The 15,171-nt window shown below is 47.1% G+C and overlaps 1 long non-coding RNA gene across 1 annotated transcript; it reads right to left on the bottom strand.

Annotated features, from left to right (window-relative positions):
- Positions 1 to 5,884: 5,884 nt before the first annotated feature.
- LOC132535256 (uncharacterized) lies at positions 5,885 to 13,192 on the bottom strand. Its single transcript, XR_009547025.1, has 3 exons — positions 12,987 to 13,192; positions 12,232 to 12,422; positions 5,885 to 6,246 (listed from the first exon to the last, which is right to left on the bottom strand). It is a non-coding gene; the product is annotated as an uncharacterized LOC132535256 (long non-coding RNA).
- Positions 13,193 to 15,171: the final 1,979 nt, after the last annotated feature.

Here is a 15,171-nt window from a genome sequence, read left to right as displayed (position 1 = left end):
AAAAAAAAAAAAGTAAACTGAGACGCGGTCCTATCATCCAACAACAACACAACTAGAAGAAAATAATTTAAATAGGTGAGCATTGGGACACCACATTAGTGGAGCTGCTTCTTTCCTTCTTCTCCTTCTCCTTCTCCTTCTCCTTCTCCTTCTCCTTCTCCTTCTCCTTCTCCTTCTCCTTCTCCTTCTCCTTCTTCCCCTTCCCCTTCCCCTTCCCCTTCCCCTTCCCCTTTCCCTTCCCCTTCCCCTTCCCCTTCCCCTTCTCCTTCTCCTTCTCCTTCCCCTTCCCCTTCCCCTTCCCCTTCTCCTTCTCCTTCTCCTTCTCCTTCTCCTTCTCCTTCTCCTTCTCCTTCTTTTTTTATAAAAAGGAAACATTGACAAAACCATAGGATAAGAGGGGTACAACTCCACACAATTCCCACCACCAGAACTCTGTATCCCATCCCCTCCCCTGATAGCTTTCCTATTCTTTATCCCTCTGGGAGTATGGACCCAGGGTCATTGTGGGATGCAGAAGGTGGAAGGTCTGGCTTCTGTAATTGCTTCCCCACTGAACATGGGCATTGACTGGTTGATCCATACTCCCAGCCTGCCTCTCTCTTTCCCTAGTGGGGCAGGAATCTGGGGAAGCAGGGCTCCAAGACACATTGGTGGGGTTGTTTGTCCAGGGAAGTTTGGTTGGCATCCTGCTAGCATCTGGCACCTGGTGGCTGAAAAGAGAGTTAACATACAAAGCCAAACAAGTTGTTGACTAATCATGAACCTAAAGGCTGGAATAATGCAGATGAAGAGGTGTGTGTGGGGGGGAGGGTCCTCCATTTTGTAGATAGCTATTAGGCATATTTTAATTATATTCCAAAGGGCCCGTGAGTATACTAGTTTTTTTTCCCCTGAGCCTGAAATTTGATATGCAGGTGGATCCAAGTTATTGTCTGGGGAGATGATGTCATGGCTGGAAAAAGGACCTGAAAGCTGGATCAGGAAAGAGAGTAGCTCCCTAATATGGGAAAGGGGTATAAATATTGTTGACTCTCTCTAACCCCCTTTCCCATCTCACCTCTTGGACACACTGCTTTTTATTTATTTGTTTTTTGTGAGTAAGTAGGTTTCAAGACCGTAAGATTACATTGTATAATCCCACACCACACCCATCACCAAAGTTCTGTATCCCTCCACCTCCCAAAGATAACCACTATAGTTCTCACAAGTCTTAGAGACAGTTTGCTTGCTTCTGGAATTTATTTATTTTTTCTGAAATTCATGTGTATCAGTTCTCTGGATTCCACATATGAGTGAAACCATCAGGTATGTATCTTCCATTTCTTAATTTCGCTAAGCATCATCATCTCCAATTGGGCAAAAGTATGAAATATGTGGTAAGAACATTTTTATTTGCTCAGCACCCCCTCTATTATTCTTCTAGAAACATGTGTCTCTTCGGGGGGGGGTGAAATTGACTCTAGATGAGACTATTTGTGACAACATCCTGCACTGAACTACTGGGATGGGCAAAGGACTCAGTTCTAACCAATTAGAATTTTTGAAAAGAAAATAAAGTGAGGTGAAGAGAAAGCAGCCAACTCTGCTTGCAGGAAATGCTAGGATACGCTCTGCAGGTGACTGTGACTCTGGCTCTGTGGCTGACACTGAGATCAGGGCAACAGGGCACTGCTGACATTCAGAGCATGGGACCGGTACCTCTGGAAGCTGAGCAGAAGCAGGTCTTCCTGTATATTATCATTAGAGTGAATCGTTGTTTTCCCCAGTCCCCAATGGTAGCCGAGTGTGGACTCACATCACTACAGGAATTGGTGAAGGCACGCAGGCAAGGAGAAGCTACTAGGGGCCAGTGGTGGCACACCTGGTGAAGTGCAGGAGGACCTGGGTTCGAGCCCCCAGTTGCCTCTTGCCCGAAGAAAGCTTCACAGGCAGTGAAGCAGGTATACAGGTGTCTCTCTTTCTCTCTCCCTTCCCCTCTCCTATTTCTCTCTGTCCTATCCAATAAAATAAATTAAGTAAAAGAAGAAGCAGAAGAAGAAGAGGAAGAGGAAGAGGAGGAGGAGGAAGAGGAAGAAGAAGAGGAAGAGGAAGAGGAAGAGGAAGAAGAAGATGAAGAAGAAGAAGAAGAAGAAGAAGAAGAAGGAGGAGGAGGAGGAGGAGGAGGAGGAGGAGGAGGAGAAGGAGAAGGAGAAGGAGAAGGAGAAGGAGAAGGAGAAGGAGAAGGAGAAGGAGAAGGAGAAGGAGAAGGAGAAGAAGAAACTACTACTGGGGAAGTCAAGTGGCAAGGACTTCTTTATGAAGGGTAAAGAAACTAGGTTTCCTTTTTAAAAAAAATTTTAAAAAGGAAACATTGACTAAACCATAGGATAAGAGGGGTACAACTCCACACAATTCCCACCACCAGAACTCTATATCCCATCCCCTCCCCTGATAGCTTTCCTATTCTTTATCCCTCTGGGAGCATGGACCCAAGGTCACTGTGGGATGCAGAAGGTGGAAGGTCTGGCTTCTGGAATTGCTTCCCCACGGAGCATTGGTTTGGCAAGTCCATCCATACTCCCAGCCTGTCTCTCTTTCCCTAGTGAGGAGGAGCTCTGGAGAGGTGGGAGTCCAGGACACATAGGTGAAATCCTCTGTCTGCGGAAGTCAGGTTGGCAGTAGCATCTGCAACTTGGTGATCTTTATTATTATTATTACTGATTTAATTATGATTGACAAGACCATAGGATAAAAGTGCAGAGGGTGCAGAAGATGGAAGGTCTGGCTTCTGAAATTGCTTCTCCACTAGACATGGGTGCTCACAGGTCGATGCATAAGCCCGGCCTGAGAAGCCGGTTATTGAACGTTGAGCACGGGCACAAAGGGAGAGTAGAACCAAGATTTTGAACCCACTGAGTTTGAGACAACAGCTGAGCACGCCAACGAAGACACGGAGCCGGTGACCGGGGACTGGGCCTCCAGAGAGACCAGTTATGACTAATGCCAGTTGTAGTAAAAAGAGTGCTAGACTCAGCATCACAAGGTCTCTGATGAGAAAGGGGTTTCGTGGAGATTAGAGGCGTTGATGAATTTAGGGGAATACTTGGAAACCGTCTGCATGGAAGGAACAGCTGAAGTCACTGATGCCAAAAATGCTCAAGGGGAAGAAGACAAGAGTCTTGGAGAGATGGTCACAAGTACACAAACAGCAATGACATCAAGAGATTAATTAAGATAAGGCAGAGTCACAAATTGTGAAGGTGAACACAAAGGGTGAAGAGGTTGAGCCAAAAGTGGAAAAAATAAACAAGCCCATGGAATTCAAACCTGAGGAGCAGGGAGTTACTGGTGAAGAAACCAAGAGAGAAAAGGCCGAGTTACAAGTAAGGTCATGTGCTGTTGATGCCACATTCTTTGAACTTCCCAAAGAGCTCCTGCTGACTTTTCAGTGTGGGAAAAGCATCTCTGTGCCTGAGGGTCTTTCCCTTCCCGGAATAGGAGACCACTGTGGCCCAAAGGGAAGCCAGAAGTGGCCGTGGGTTAACAGCCCCCAAGAGCAATCCAATTGTCTATGAACTAGTGTCGGAACAGCCCGGTTCTCTTGCCTTGGCCCTGGAGTTGGACAGTTCCAAGGCATGGAATTTGCACCAATTCTCAAAGACCCTCTCCAGACCCCGACATTAAACTCTCTGCAGCCACTATGGCGGCTGCTTAACAGCACACTCTTTTTTAGTGATGTTCCTTTTCTATTTATTTATTCCCTTTTATTGCCCTTGTTTTCTTTTATTGTTGTAGTTATTATTGTTGTTGTTATTGATGTCATCGTTGTTGGATAGGACAGAGAGAAATGGAGAGAGGAGGGGAAGACAGAGAGGGGGAAAGAAAGACAGACACCTGCAGACCTGCTTCACCGCCTGTGAAGCGACTCCCCTGCAGGTGGGGAGCCGGGGGCTCGAACCGAGATTCTTATACGGGTTCTTGCACTTTGTGCCATGTGCGCTTAACCCATTACGCACATCCTCCCGTGATGTTCCTTTTCTTACTTCCCTAGTGTGTTCCCTCCGCTTCCCAACTAACCTGCTTGTTGAATCTTTGTCTTTGTATATGTTTCCAAGGGAAACCAAGGTAAGACCAGTAAGCATATAATTTAGGGTTCAAGATAGGACACTCATGAGATTGAAAAGGGGAAGGGATACTACTAGTGATTGTACATATGACACAAAGCAGGGCTTTGTGTAGCTGTGGAACACCTTTGAGAAAATGCAGTGGAAGCAGAGGCAAGAGAAACAAAACTCCAGTCCCAATTGTTTATACCAGTGAGCACAAAGACACAGGAAAAGTAAAGATGCTTTTCATTTGTAGAGCCTTGGTGGCCTCTGCTCCGCTCCCTAGAGGGCTCTTGAATGTGTCAGCCCAAGATTAGAACCATGTCTCAGAAGGGGAATGGACCAGAAGTAGGTCAGTGTTCAGCCCCCCGAAAAAATGAGGCTCGTGCATTGCTGCGATTCCAGGCTCTGATAGAAGCTTAGAGCTTAGAGCCATTCTGTCGACCACAGTCAGGAAAACACTCATCTTAGGGCATCACTGGGCACCTGATTCTTGCTTCCTCTCACTTCCCATTAATGATGTTGGCATGGTATCCCCTGGAGCTGTGCAGACGGGCAAACTACCTCTGACAGCCTATTCTACCCTCTGTGGGTCCCCGGGAACTCCAAGGAGAAAAAAAAAAAAAGAAAGAAAAGGCTGGATTCTTAAATCCCCAACATCCCCTGCTTTATATGCGGTTTTTCTTTCTTTCTTTTGTTTTTTTCTCCCAGAAGAGAGATTTCTCTACAAGAAAACTTTTTAAGGAAGCCACTTGGATTGCTGGACTTTGGAAAAGCTTCTGCCACCAAAAAGAAAGGTGGTCTGGATATGACAGTGCTGAGATATTACAGACTCCCCCACTTCCTTGTGTATATATTCATCTCACCTTGAGCTGAAGGTGGGAGCTCCTGCGTGGTGTCAGGGTTGGGACCCCAAGCTTCTGGGACCCCAGAAGCTTTGACACCCTGTATCAAAGTGCTAACTTTTCCTGGACTCTCAGTCATGGACAGCTCACTTCTGGAAGACATATCTTAGCCCCTCTGGGACCCCAAGTGCTAGCTTTTCCTGGACACTCATTCATGGACAGCTCACTTCTGAAAGACATATCTTAACCCCTCTGGCAGAGCTTGGCAATGCTGAAAGCATTCTTGAATTTGGAGTTTATAAATAAGCGAATGGATGTGTGCAGTGAACTCTTGTCATCCCCACAATTCCACCATGGAGACACTATTCTGAGCCCTGAATTTTACAAGAGTGAGCTACTCAATAGTTGGCCTGAGTTCTGGCAGGAAACAACACCCCGTGATGCTTCATTAGACACACAGGAAAGGCAGGGCTGGCTGACCAGGCAGGTCGAGGAAGGAATTGTTCTCATAGCTATTCACTTCACAGAGTTCTAATTAACTTTAATAAATTAAAATCCATCTCTGGGGGCCAGGAAGGCAACTCAGAGGTAGAACATAGGCTATGCCTGCATGCGGGTCTAGGTTTGAGCCGGATACTCTGTATGAGCAAGAAAGACAAAACAAACAAAACTCGCTGCTCTTTTCCCCATTAAAAACAAAACCTGCTCTGCAACACTACTCCTACGCTTTAAAAAAATTTTTTTATTGGGGGCCAGGTGGTGGTGCACCTGGTTGAGTGTACATGTTATAGTGCACAAGGACCTGGGTTCGAGCCCCTGGTCCCCACCTGCAGGGGGAAAGCTTCACAAGTGGTGAAGCAGGGCTGCAGGTGTTTCTCTGTCTCCTTCTCTTTCTGTCTCCCCCTTCCTCTCCACTTCTGGTTGTCTCTATCAAATAAAGATTAAAAATTAAAAAAGAAAATTTTATTTATAAAATGGAAATATAGACAAGACCATAGGATAAGAGGGGTACTTCACACAATTCCTACCACCGGAACTCTGTATCCCATCCCCTCCCCTGATAGCTTTCCTATTCTTTATCCCTCTGGGAGTATGGACCCAAGGTCATTGTGGGATGCAGAGGATGGAAGGTCTGGCTTCTGTAATTGCTTCCCCGCTGAACATGGGCGTTGACAGGTCGATCCATACTCCCAGCATATCTCTCTCTTTCCCTAGTAGGGGGGGAGTTTGGGGAAGCGGGGCTCCAGGACACATTGGCGGAGTCATCTGCCCAGGGAAGTCAGGTTGGCATCATGGTAGCATCTGGAACCTGGTGGCTGAAAAAAAAAAGTTAAGATATAAAGCAGAACAAATTATTGCCTAATCATGTACCTAAACGCAAGAAACTACTCCTATTCTTGACCCCTAGGCCTGAGCATGATGGCAGGGGGAGTGAGGTGTCAGAACAACAGATTATGTCCTCTTATTTCCAAGTTTAGCACATTCCCTATGCTCTTCCCCCCCAAAAAAAAATAATAATGCCCTTGGCCATCTCACCTGCAGGGTTACCTTGGCCATCTGGAGCCTTCTCACCTGCAGGGTTACCTTCCACAGTCCAGAAGCTCATGGCCAGTGACTGGCTGGGGGTGGGGCTCAGAAAGTGCCCACCATCTTGCCTTAAGTCAAGACTAGCTTGAGAATACAATGCACACCCACAGTCACCAAGCTGAGGCTGAGAGAACATCTCCATTAACCTCTTTCCCACGCCCTTGCGGCTTTCCTCACATCTTGTGTGCCAGGAATCCTCTCCTTGGATTCTATACCGAGGGACCTCAGCCAGTGACAAAGAACATTAGAGAGCCTGTAGAATTAAGAGGGGACAGGACCACCCACAAGGGTCTCAACAAACAGAACTGGGGAGTGGTCTCTTCAGTCTGCATCTCTCAGGATGAGTCAAGTCCAGACATTTTCAAAGTGTTTTTTTGAATCGCTGTTGAAAATTCAGTTCTTCTTCTTCTAGCGTTTGCCCTTCTTCCGTAGCCAGTCAACAGCGTCAGGTTGAGCCTAATGTAAAGTTTCGAGACCTCCTTTGAATCTGGAGAGGTGGCAGTCATTGACTATGTGGGTCATAGTCTGTCTGGAGCCACAGGGGCAGTTCGGGTCGTCTCTGGCTCCCCAGCGATGGAACATAGCGGCGCACCGGCCATGGCCTGTTCGATAGCGATTGAGGAGGGCCCAATCATAACGTGCTAGGTCAAAGCCGGGTTGACGCTTGCAGGGGTCTGTGATGAGGTGTTTGTTCTTGACCTCAGCTGACTGCCAGCTCTGTTTCCAAGAGTCTGGAACAGAGAAGTTCAGTGTAGGCGTAGGGGACCAGATTGGGTGACGAGACGTCAAGCGTTGGACAGGGTGGGCGAAGATATCCACGTATATTGGCAGGTCCGGTCGAGCGTAGATGTGGGAAATGAACCTAGATGATGCCGCATCCCGACGAATATCTGGCGGGGTGATGTTGCTAAGAACTGGCAGCCATGGGACCGGGGTGGAACGGATGGTTCCAGAAATTATCCTCATGGAGGAATATAATTTGGAATTGACCAAGTGGACATGGGGGCTACGGAACCATACTGGGGCACAGTATTCTGCAGTGGAATAGCATAATGCCAGAGATGATGATCGCAGTGTGGAGGCGTTCGCGCCCCATGAGGAGCTGGCCAGTCTTGCAATGATGTTATTCCTCGCGCCCACCTTTGCTGCAGTTTTTATGAGATGTTTGTGAAATGACAGAGTGCGATCGAGAGTAACGCCAAGATAGACTGGCTGGGCTTCATGCCGGATTCTCGTATCACCGAGCTGCACATTAAGCTCACGCGAGGCCGAGGCATGGTGTAGATGGAAAACAGATGATACCGTTTTTGCAGTGCTAGGGATTAGTCGCCATTTTTTACAGTAATCAGATATCAGAGACATGTCTTTCGTGAGTGTTTCCTCAAGGATGTCAAACTTGGATGCCTGAGTTGCACAGCAGATGTCATCGGCGTAGATGAACTTCCTTGAAGAAGTTTCTGGAAGGTCATTGATATAAATATTAAATAGCGTAGGAGCCAGAACAGAGCCCTGGGGGAGGCCACTTGAGACAAGTCTCCATCTGCTAGACTTGTCACCCAGATGCACCCGGAATCTTCTGTTTTGGAGAAGAAATGATATAGTGTTGGCCACCCATGGAGGCAGGCATCTTGAGATCTTGACTAGGAGACCACGGTGCCAGACCGTGTCATAGGCTGCTGTGAGATCAACAAAGACAGCACCCGTCTTTAAATTCTTCTGGAATCCATTTTCAATGTAAGTTGAGAGGGCCAGGGCTTGTTCGCAGGTAGATCTTCCTGGGCAGAAACCAGCTTGGGCGGGTGATAGGAATTTCTCTGTAAGAGGAGAAATACGTGACAGAAGCAGCCTCTCAAGGAGTTTGTAACACACGGAGAGGAGAGAAATTGGTCTATAGCTGGTGGCCGGTGTTGGGTCTTTCTTTTGTTTTAAAACTGCTATTATCTTCGCACGATGCCAAATTTTGGGCATAGATTCGGATTCCAAGATGTGGAACAGGAATGTAGTGAGCCACTTCTTTGCCGCGGGGCCAAGTTAAGAATGAGTTCTGGGGTGATGTTATCATAGCCAGCAGCCATTCCCGGTTTAACCCTTTTCAAAGTGATGCATTGGATCGACCTTCCCATGGTGCATCCCGTGAGTACCCATTCATTGGGGAAACTGACGATCCTTCCTAGCCGACTGAATCCACATGGATCCCAGTCACTTTCAAAGCCAGCAACAAGCAGCTCCTGACAGCTTTCAAGCTGTTGGTCCTGCTCTTCGAGTCCTCCAACTTAATGTTGAGGGGCTGTCCTTTGCCAAACGCGTTCTTATTGGTCAATTGGCGATACAGCATCAGGCAGATGTTATTTGCCTACAAGAAACACATATAGCAGTCAATGAAGCTGCTCGATTCACCATCAGTGGATTCGATTTAATATGCTATAATCTCCATCCTAAACACGGCCGAGCCATCTACGCCAAATTGTGTCTTGCGGACGTTTACCATACGGCCTCTTCGACCTTCTACGACTCCATTACTATTGGACCTATTCAGCTCGTCAACGTATATAAGCTTCCCAGTGCCTCATGGGATAATGAGGTCCTGCCTAGCTCGAATCACCCAGCCGTTTACGTTGGAGACTTTAATAGTCATCACCAAGACTGGGGATATTCCTCCACTCGTGCTGACGGCTCTATCTTAGCCAACTGGGCTTCAGCGAATGACCTCTCCCTATTATACGATCCCAAACAGCCAGGCTCTTTTCACAGTGCTAGATGGAATAAAGACTTGTCACCCGACCTGTGCTGGATTAGCACAGTCAACGGCCAAGCCTTTCCTGCTACGAGACAAGTTCTCAAGATCTTCCCGCACAGTCATCACCGCCCAGCTATCATCCACATTGGTCTCCAGCTCCCACTGATTCTGTGCTTGGAGAAACTAAGATGGAACTTTCGGAAAGCAAACTGGCGTCTGTTCAGTGATCTTACCAACAAATCTATTCCTGCAATTCCAATTAACTCTATCCCCTCTGAAGATTCCTACAGGCGCTTCCGCCAAGCCATCTTCAAAGCAGCTTCCCAAGCTATTCCTCGTGGGAGACGTGCTAACTATACGCCTTGTCTTGATGCTGAATGCGAGCAACTACTAAAGCAGTATGATGAGTCGGGCGACCCAGATGTGGCTGACCATCTCATTGCCTCCCTGGATGCAGCACGCCAAGCCCGCTGGCAACAACTCACGGAAAGTCTGAACTTCACCCACTCAAGTAAGAAGGCCTGGAAGCTTCTTCACAGACTGGGTGCCAGTAGCCAACCCCCTTCCATCTCCCATCCTCCTGTATCTCCAAACTCAGTGGCCAGTCACCTAACTCAAGTTGGACGTGCTAAGATCGACCCAGTCTGGAAAAGAGAAATTTCCCATGAGTGGTCATCCCACTTCCGTTTATCTTGTCCATCTCCAAAACTCTCTCCCTTTACACTGTCTGAACTGGAAGAAAATTCAGTTATGTATATACACACACACACACGCCAAGCAAGATATAGTTTTTACCGCCTTTATTTAACTATTTTATCCTGGGACACAGCTCATTTTGCCCAGTTTCCCTGACATAACTTTTGGGCATTTTACCATAACAATAAATGCCAGCTAAACAAATCTTATCCCACACTAGCCCTGCGGTAGCTTGTAAGGAAAATGCATGTACATCTGATGGGCAAATAAAGAAAGTGAAGCACAGTTCAGAAATAGCCAAGTGGCAAACTAGCCTTGGCCTCCCACAGCCCCAATCTCCTCACTTTGAAATCCCTGCTTTGTAGACTTCACTCCAGGGTTTCCACTCCAACCCCATCCCATGGCTAATGAGCCCTCAGTAGCCATCTCATCTATTCCCCTTGGCAGTGATTGGTTCAGGGGCAATCACATGTCCAAATTCTGGCCAATGAGAATGTGAGGGACATTTTTTTTTCTGGACCTGTGGAGGAATATCTTCTTGTTCTTAAGAGGAGGCCATTTCTAATTCCTCCTCTGCTCATTGCTAAGTCTTGGTCCAAAAAACAAAGGCTTCCTTAGACACCAGTCCCACTTCTGTGGCTCATGTTAGACCAAGAGAATCACAGAGAAATAGAACCAGCCTGGAGCCTGACAAAATCCCCACGTCTTCTGTACAGAATTAAATTCCACATTTACTTAAAAAACATTTCTCGGGAGTCGGGCGGTAGCGCAGCGGGTTAAGCGCACATGGCGCAAAGTGCAAGGACCGGCTTAAGGATCCCGGTTTGAGCCCCGGCTCCCCACCTGCCGGGGAGTCCCTTCACAAGTGGTGAAGCAGGTCTGCAGGTGTCTGTCTTTCTCTCCCCCTCTCCTCTCCATTTCTCTCTGTCCTATCCAACAGCGATGACAACAACAGCAATAATAACTACAACAACAACAACAAAAAAAAACAGCAAGGGCAACAAAAGAGAAGATTAATAAATAAATTTAAAAAAAAAAAATTTCTCACGCTGGAGACGTCCATTACTTTTTAGAAAGGATGTGGTGGCTACTCCAGGCTGTAAAAGATACCAAAGAAAGAAGACTTTTTTTTTAAATGGGTATTTTATTTATGTATTAGATAGAGACAGAGAAAAATTGAGAGGGAAGGGCAGATAGAGGAAAGAGAAAGAGACTTGCAGCCCTGCATCACTGGTAGTGAAGCTTCTCCCCTGCAGGTGGGGCTGAAGGCTTGAACCTGGGTCCCTGAGCATAACGTGTGTGCTCAACCAGGTGTGCTACCACTCAGCCTCCAGGAAGAAGATACTTTCAACAAGTCTAGGGGGCCATTGGCCAGCTGTGTCATCTTGGGCGAGTTGCCTGGTCACTCTGAGGCACTGTTTCCTCAGATGTAGAGTAGGGCTCGCACTGTCTGCCCTCCAGTGTGCTTGCAGGGTTTAATAAGTCCCAGCACTTAAAACAAACAGCCCACCACCCGACACAGAGAAAGTGCCCACTAATAAGCGGCTGCTCTTGGAAGAAGGGCTGAACTGGAATCCAAAAATGAATCTTTTCCTTTCAGACAGAAAGTTAATATCTCACTTTGTTGTGCCCCCACCACCATGCCTTATATCCCCTCACATGTGTGCCTAGCTCAGCCGCTGTGTCATCTTCAGCCACAGGGCATTACCCCAGCCACACAGCCACTTAGGAATTTGCACAGAGTTAAGCAGAGGACTTCTAAAAAGGCAAATGACTCTTGTTCCATTTGTTTGAATAGCCCCCAGCATGATTCCAGGAATATGTGGGCACTTAATATAGTCTTAGCTCAGTGGTTTTTAAGCATGGATCAAAAACCAGATTTGACTGCAGTGGTTTTTAAAAGGTTTTCTTGGGTCATGAACCTTTTTCGAGAATTAGATGAATGCTGTGGTCCAGTTCCCAGACAAATACACAGCCAAGCAAAATCTTCATGCCGAGGATCTCTCCCTTTCCCCCAGGCATGAGGCTGCCTTCATTAAAGCCTTTCAGACAAACTGATACCAGAACGGAACAGCTAGTAAGCACAACCATGTGCCAGGGGCTTTGAAAAAATGACAACTCGCTCAATCTTTACAAAACCCCAACGTGCAGGGAGTCCTGGGCCATTTGTGTAGGTTCAAAGAAGTCACGAGTGTCTGTGAGGCCCCATAGCTGACTGGCTTCGTTAACTCCACTTGTAAGGCCTCCTGGTTCCCTCCAGGGCCCACGATAGGTCACTAACCAGATTCCCAGGCAGGAGCAAGCATTTTTCTTGTCGGTTCTTCCAGTGAGGAAACTGAGGCAAACACACAGGAGGAAACCTCATGGGAGGTAAAGTTGATGAGGTAAAGTCCACCCATCATCCGATGCCTCATTCGCGGGCTCCTTCTTTCCTTCTTTCATTCTCTGAGCACTGTGGTGTAGCTGGGAAGGCTGGGGTGACAGTTCAGAATCAGAGTACAGGCCTTGTAAAAATGAGGTCCCAACTTGATGGCTGGCACAGCCATGTGCCAGGATTAAGGGGTGTTGTGGTCTCTCTCATAAAAAAAAAAAATACAAATAAGGGGGCCAGGCGGTGGCGCAGCAGGTTAAACGCACATGGCAAGAAGAAGCACAAGGACAGGTGTTAAGGATCCCGGTTCGAGCCCCCGGCTCCCCGCCTGCAGGGGAGTCGCTTCACAGGCGGTGAGGCAGGTCTGCAGGTGTCTGTCTTTCTCTCCCCCTCTCGGTCTTCCCCTCCTCTCTCCATTTCTCTCTGTCCTAGCCAACAATGACGACATCAATAACAACAACAATAATAACTACAACAACAATAAACACAACAGGGCAATGAAAGGGAAAATAAATAAATATTTTTAAAAAAATACAAATAAACAAATATTTTTAAAAGCCTGGAGCCTCAAGTGAGGTTATTGGAATCATCTTACGTCTTCATGTCAAGAGAGCAACCTACATAGAGTGGATACTAGACAGAAGTCACGTGAGCACAGATCTGACCTCTTTTCACTTGTCAAATGAGAGAACTTCAGAGAAAAATAGAATCAAGTCTTGCCCGAGAGGGGCCCAATGGCCAGCCCGGGGGAAGGAGCCTGCATTGGCAGAGGGAATGTTCACTTGTTCTTCTCTCCCAGCAACTCAGCTAATACTCCTCTTTTTTTCCTGCTGAAAAGGAGGAAAATATTTTCCTGGCAATGAGAGGCAGAGTTTTTTTCCATCGGACTTCCCATTGCGTGTTGCTTCACTGAGAGCCAAAGTGCCACAAAACAAACTTGAGAATTTCACACCAAGGAGGGTGGAAAAACACAGGTCTGTCAGGGCTGGGCACAGCTGTCTGGAGCAGAGGAGTGAGGGGGCTGTAAGGTAGCCCCACAGCTGCACCCAGCCCAAGAACACGCATAAAAGCAGCTGTCCATAGACCTCTCCCCCACCCCAATATTTGACTACAGTCCTCAAAGAGTACTGTAGAAATTTTTGTACAAACAGAAAGGACTTACTTAAGAAATCTAAAGGAGGGGTTGAGCTGTAGCGCAGCGGGTTAAGCGCAGGTGGCGCAAAGCACAAGGACCGGAGTAAGGATCCCGGTTCAAGCCCCGGCTCCCCACCTGCAGAGGAGTCACTTCACAAGCGGTGAAGCAGATCTGCAGGTGTCCGTCTCTCCCCCTCTCTGTCTTCCCCCTCCTCTCTCCATTTCTCTCTGTCCTATCCAATAACAATGACAACACTAATAATTATAACAATAAAATAACAAGGGCAACAAAAGGGAATAAATAAATAAAATAAATATTAAAAAAAAGAAATCTGAAGGATACCATTGAAGGGGGCAGGGAAACGGTAGCCACCTAATGGAAACATTCACTTCTGCTACAAAAGCTTCACTGGGAATAGATATGCATTTTTTTTAACTGCTGCCAGTGTTATTGCTAGGGCTTGGTACCAGCACTACAAATCTGCCACCCCGGTAACCATCTTTTCATTTTGCTCTTTCTATTTTTACTTGATAAAACAAAGAGAAATTGAGAGGGGAAGAATGATAGAGAGAAAGAGGGATACCTGTAGACCTGCTTCACCACTTGTGAAGCATCCCCCCTGCAGGAGGGGAGCCAGGGGCTCAAACCTAGGTCCTTGCCCATAATGTGTGTGCTCAACCAGGTGCCCCACCACTTGATTTTTTAAATATTTTATTAGTGATTTATTTATTTTTTAATACCTATTTACTTTCCCTTTTGTTGCCCTTGTTGATTTTGTATTGTTGTTGTAGTTATTGATGTCATTGTTGTTGGATAGGACAGAGAGAAATGGACAGAGGAGGAGAAGACAGAGAGGGGGAGAGAAAGACAGACACTAGCAGACCTGCTTTACCTCCTGTGAAGTGACTCCCCTGCAGGTGGGGAGCCGGGGGCTCGAACCGGAATCCTTAGGCCAGTCCTTGCACTTTGCGCCACGTGAGCTTAACTTGCTGCACTACTGCCCAACACCCTATTAGTGATTTAATAATGATTAACCAGATTTTAAGAAAACAAGGATACAATTCCATAGAGTTCTCACCACCAGAGTTCTGTGTCCCATCCCCTCCATTGAAAGCTTCCCTAATTCTTTATCTCTCTGGAAATATGGACCAAAATTTCTTAGGGAGTGCAGAAGGTGGAAGGTTTGTCTTCTGTATTTGCTTCTCCTCTGAGCATGGACATTGGCAGGTGGATTCATACCTCCCAGCCTGTTTCTATATTTCCCTAGTGGGGTAGGGCTCTGGACAGGTGAGGTTCCAGGACACACTGGCAAGGTCGTAGGCACAAATTCTTATCTGTAAGGACATGCCAATTTCCTTGTTGTTGTGATGCCTGAGCTTTAGAATGGATCCTTTGGCTAGTCTAGTCTGATTAACCACCCAGAGAGGGCCACTTAAACCAGATGGATCCCCATCCACACACTGAAGGAAGTAAACAGGGAGAAGAGATGCAAGCCAGACCTGCTGGCCGGGAATCTAGACAGGATCGACGAGAATGTGCCTTGAAGTATTTCCACTGCTTGGCAGCAGTGCAGCCTCCTTGATCAACGGGTCAGTTGTTTTCTTGCTAAATAGTTAAGCTGTTGATTGTGCCAACTGGCCTTTCCTTTCCCATAGGGGTGGGGCCTGGGGTTGGGAGAGTCCTTCCGTAGTCTGGATGTGTGATACCTGGCTCTG

This window comes from Erinaceus europaeus, chromosome 21 (genome assembly GCF_950295315.1).
Source record: "Erinaceus europaeus chromosome 21, mEriEur2.1, whole genome shotgun sequence".
Lineage (NCBI taxonomy): Eukaryota > Metazoa > Chordata > Mammalia > Eulipotyphla > Erinaceidae > Erinaceus > Erinaceus europaeus.
This window is presented reverse-complemented; position numbering and strand designations above follow the sequence as displayed.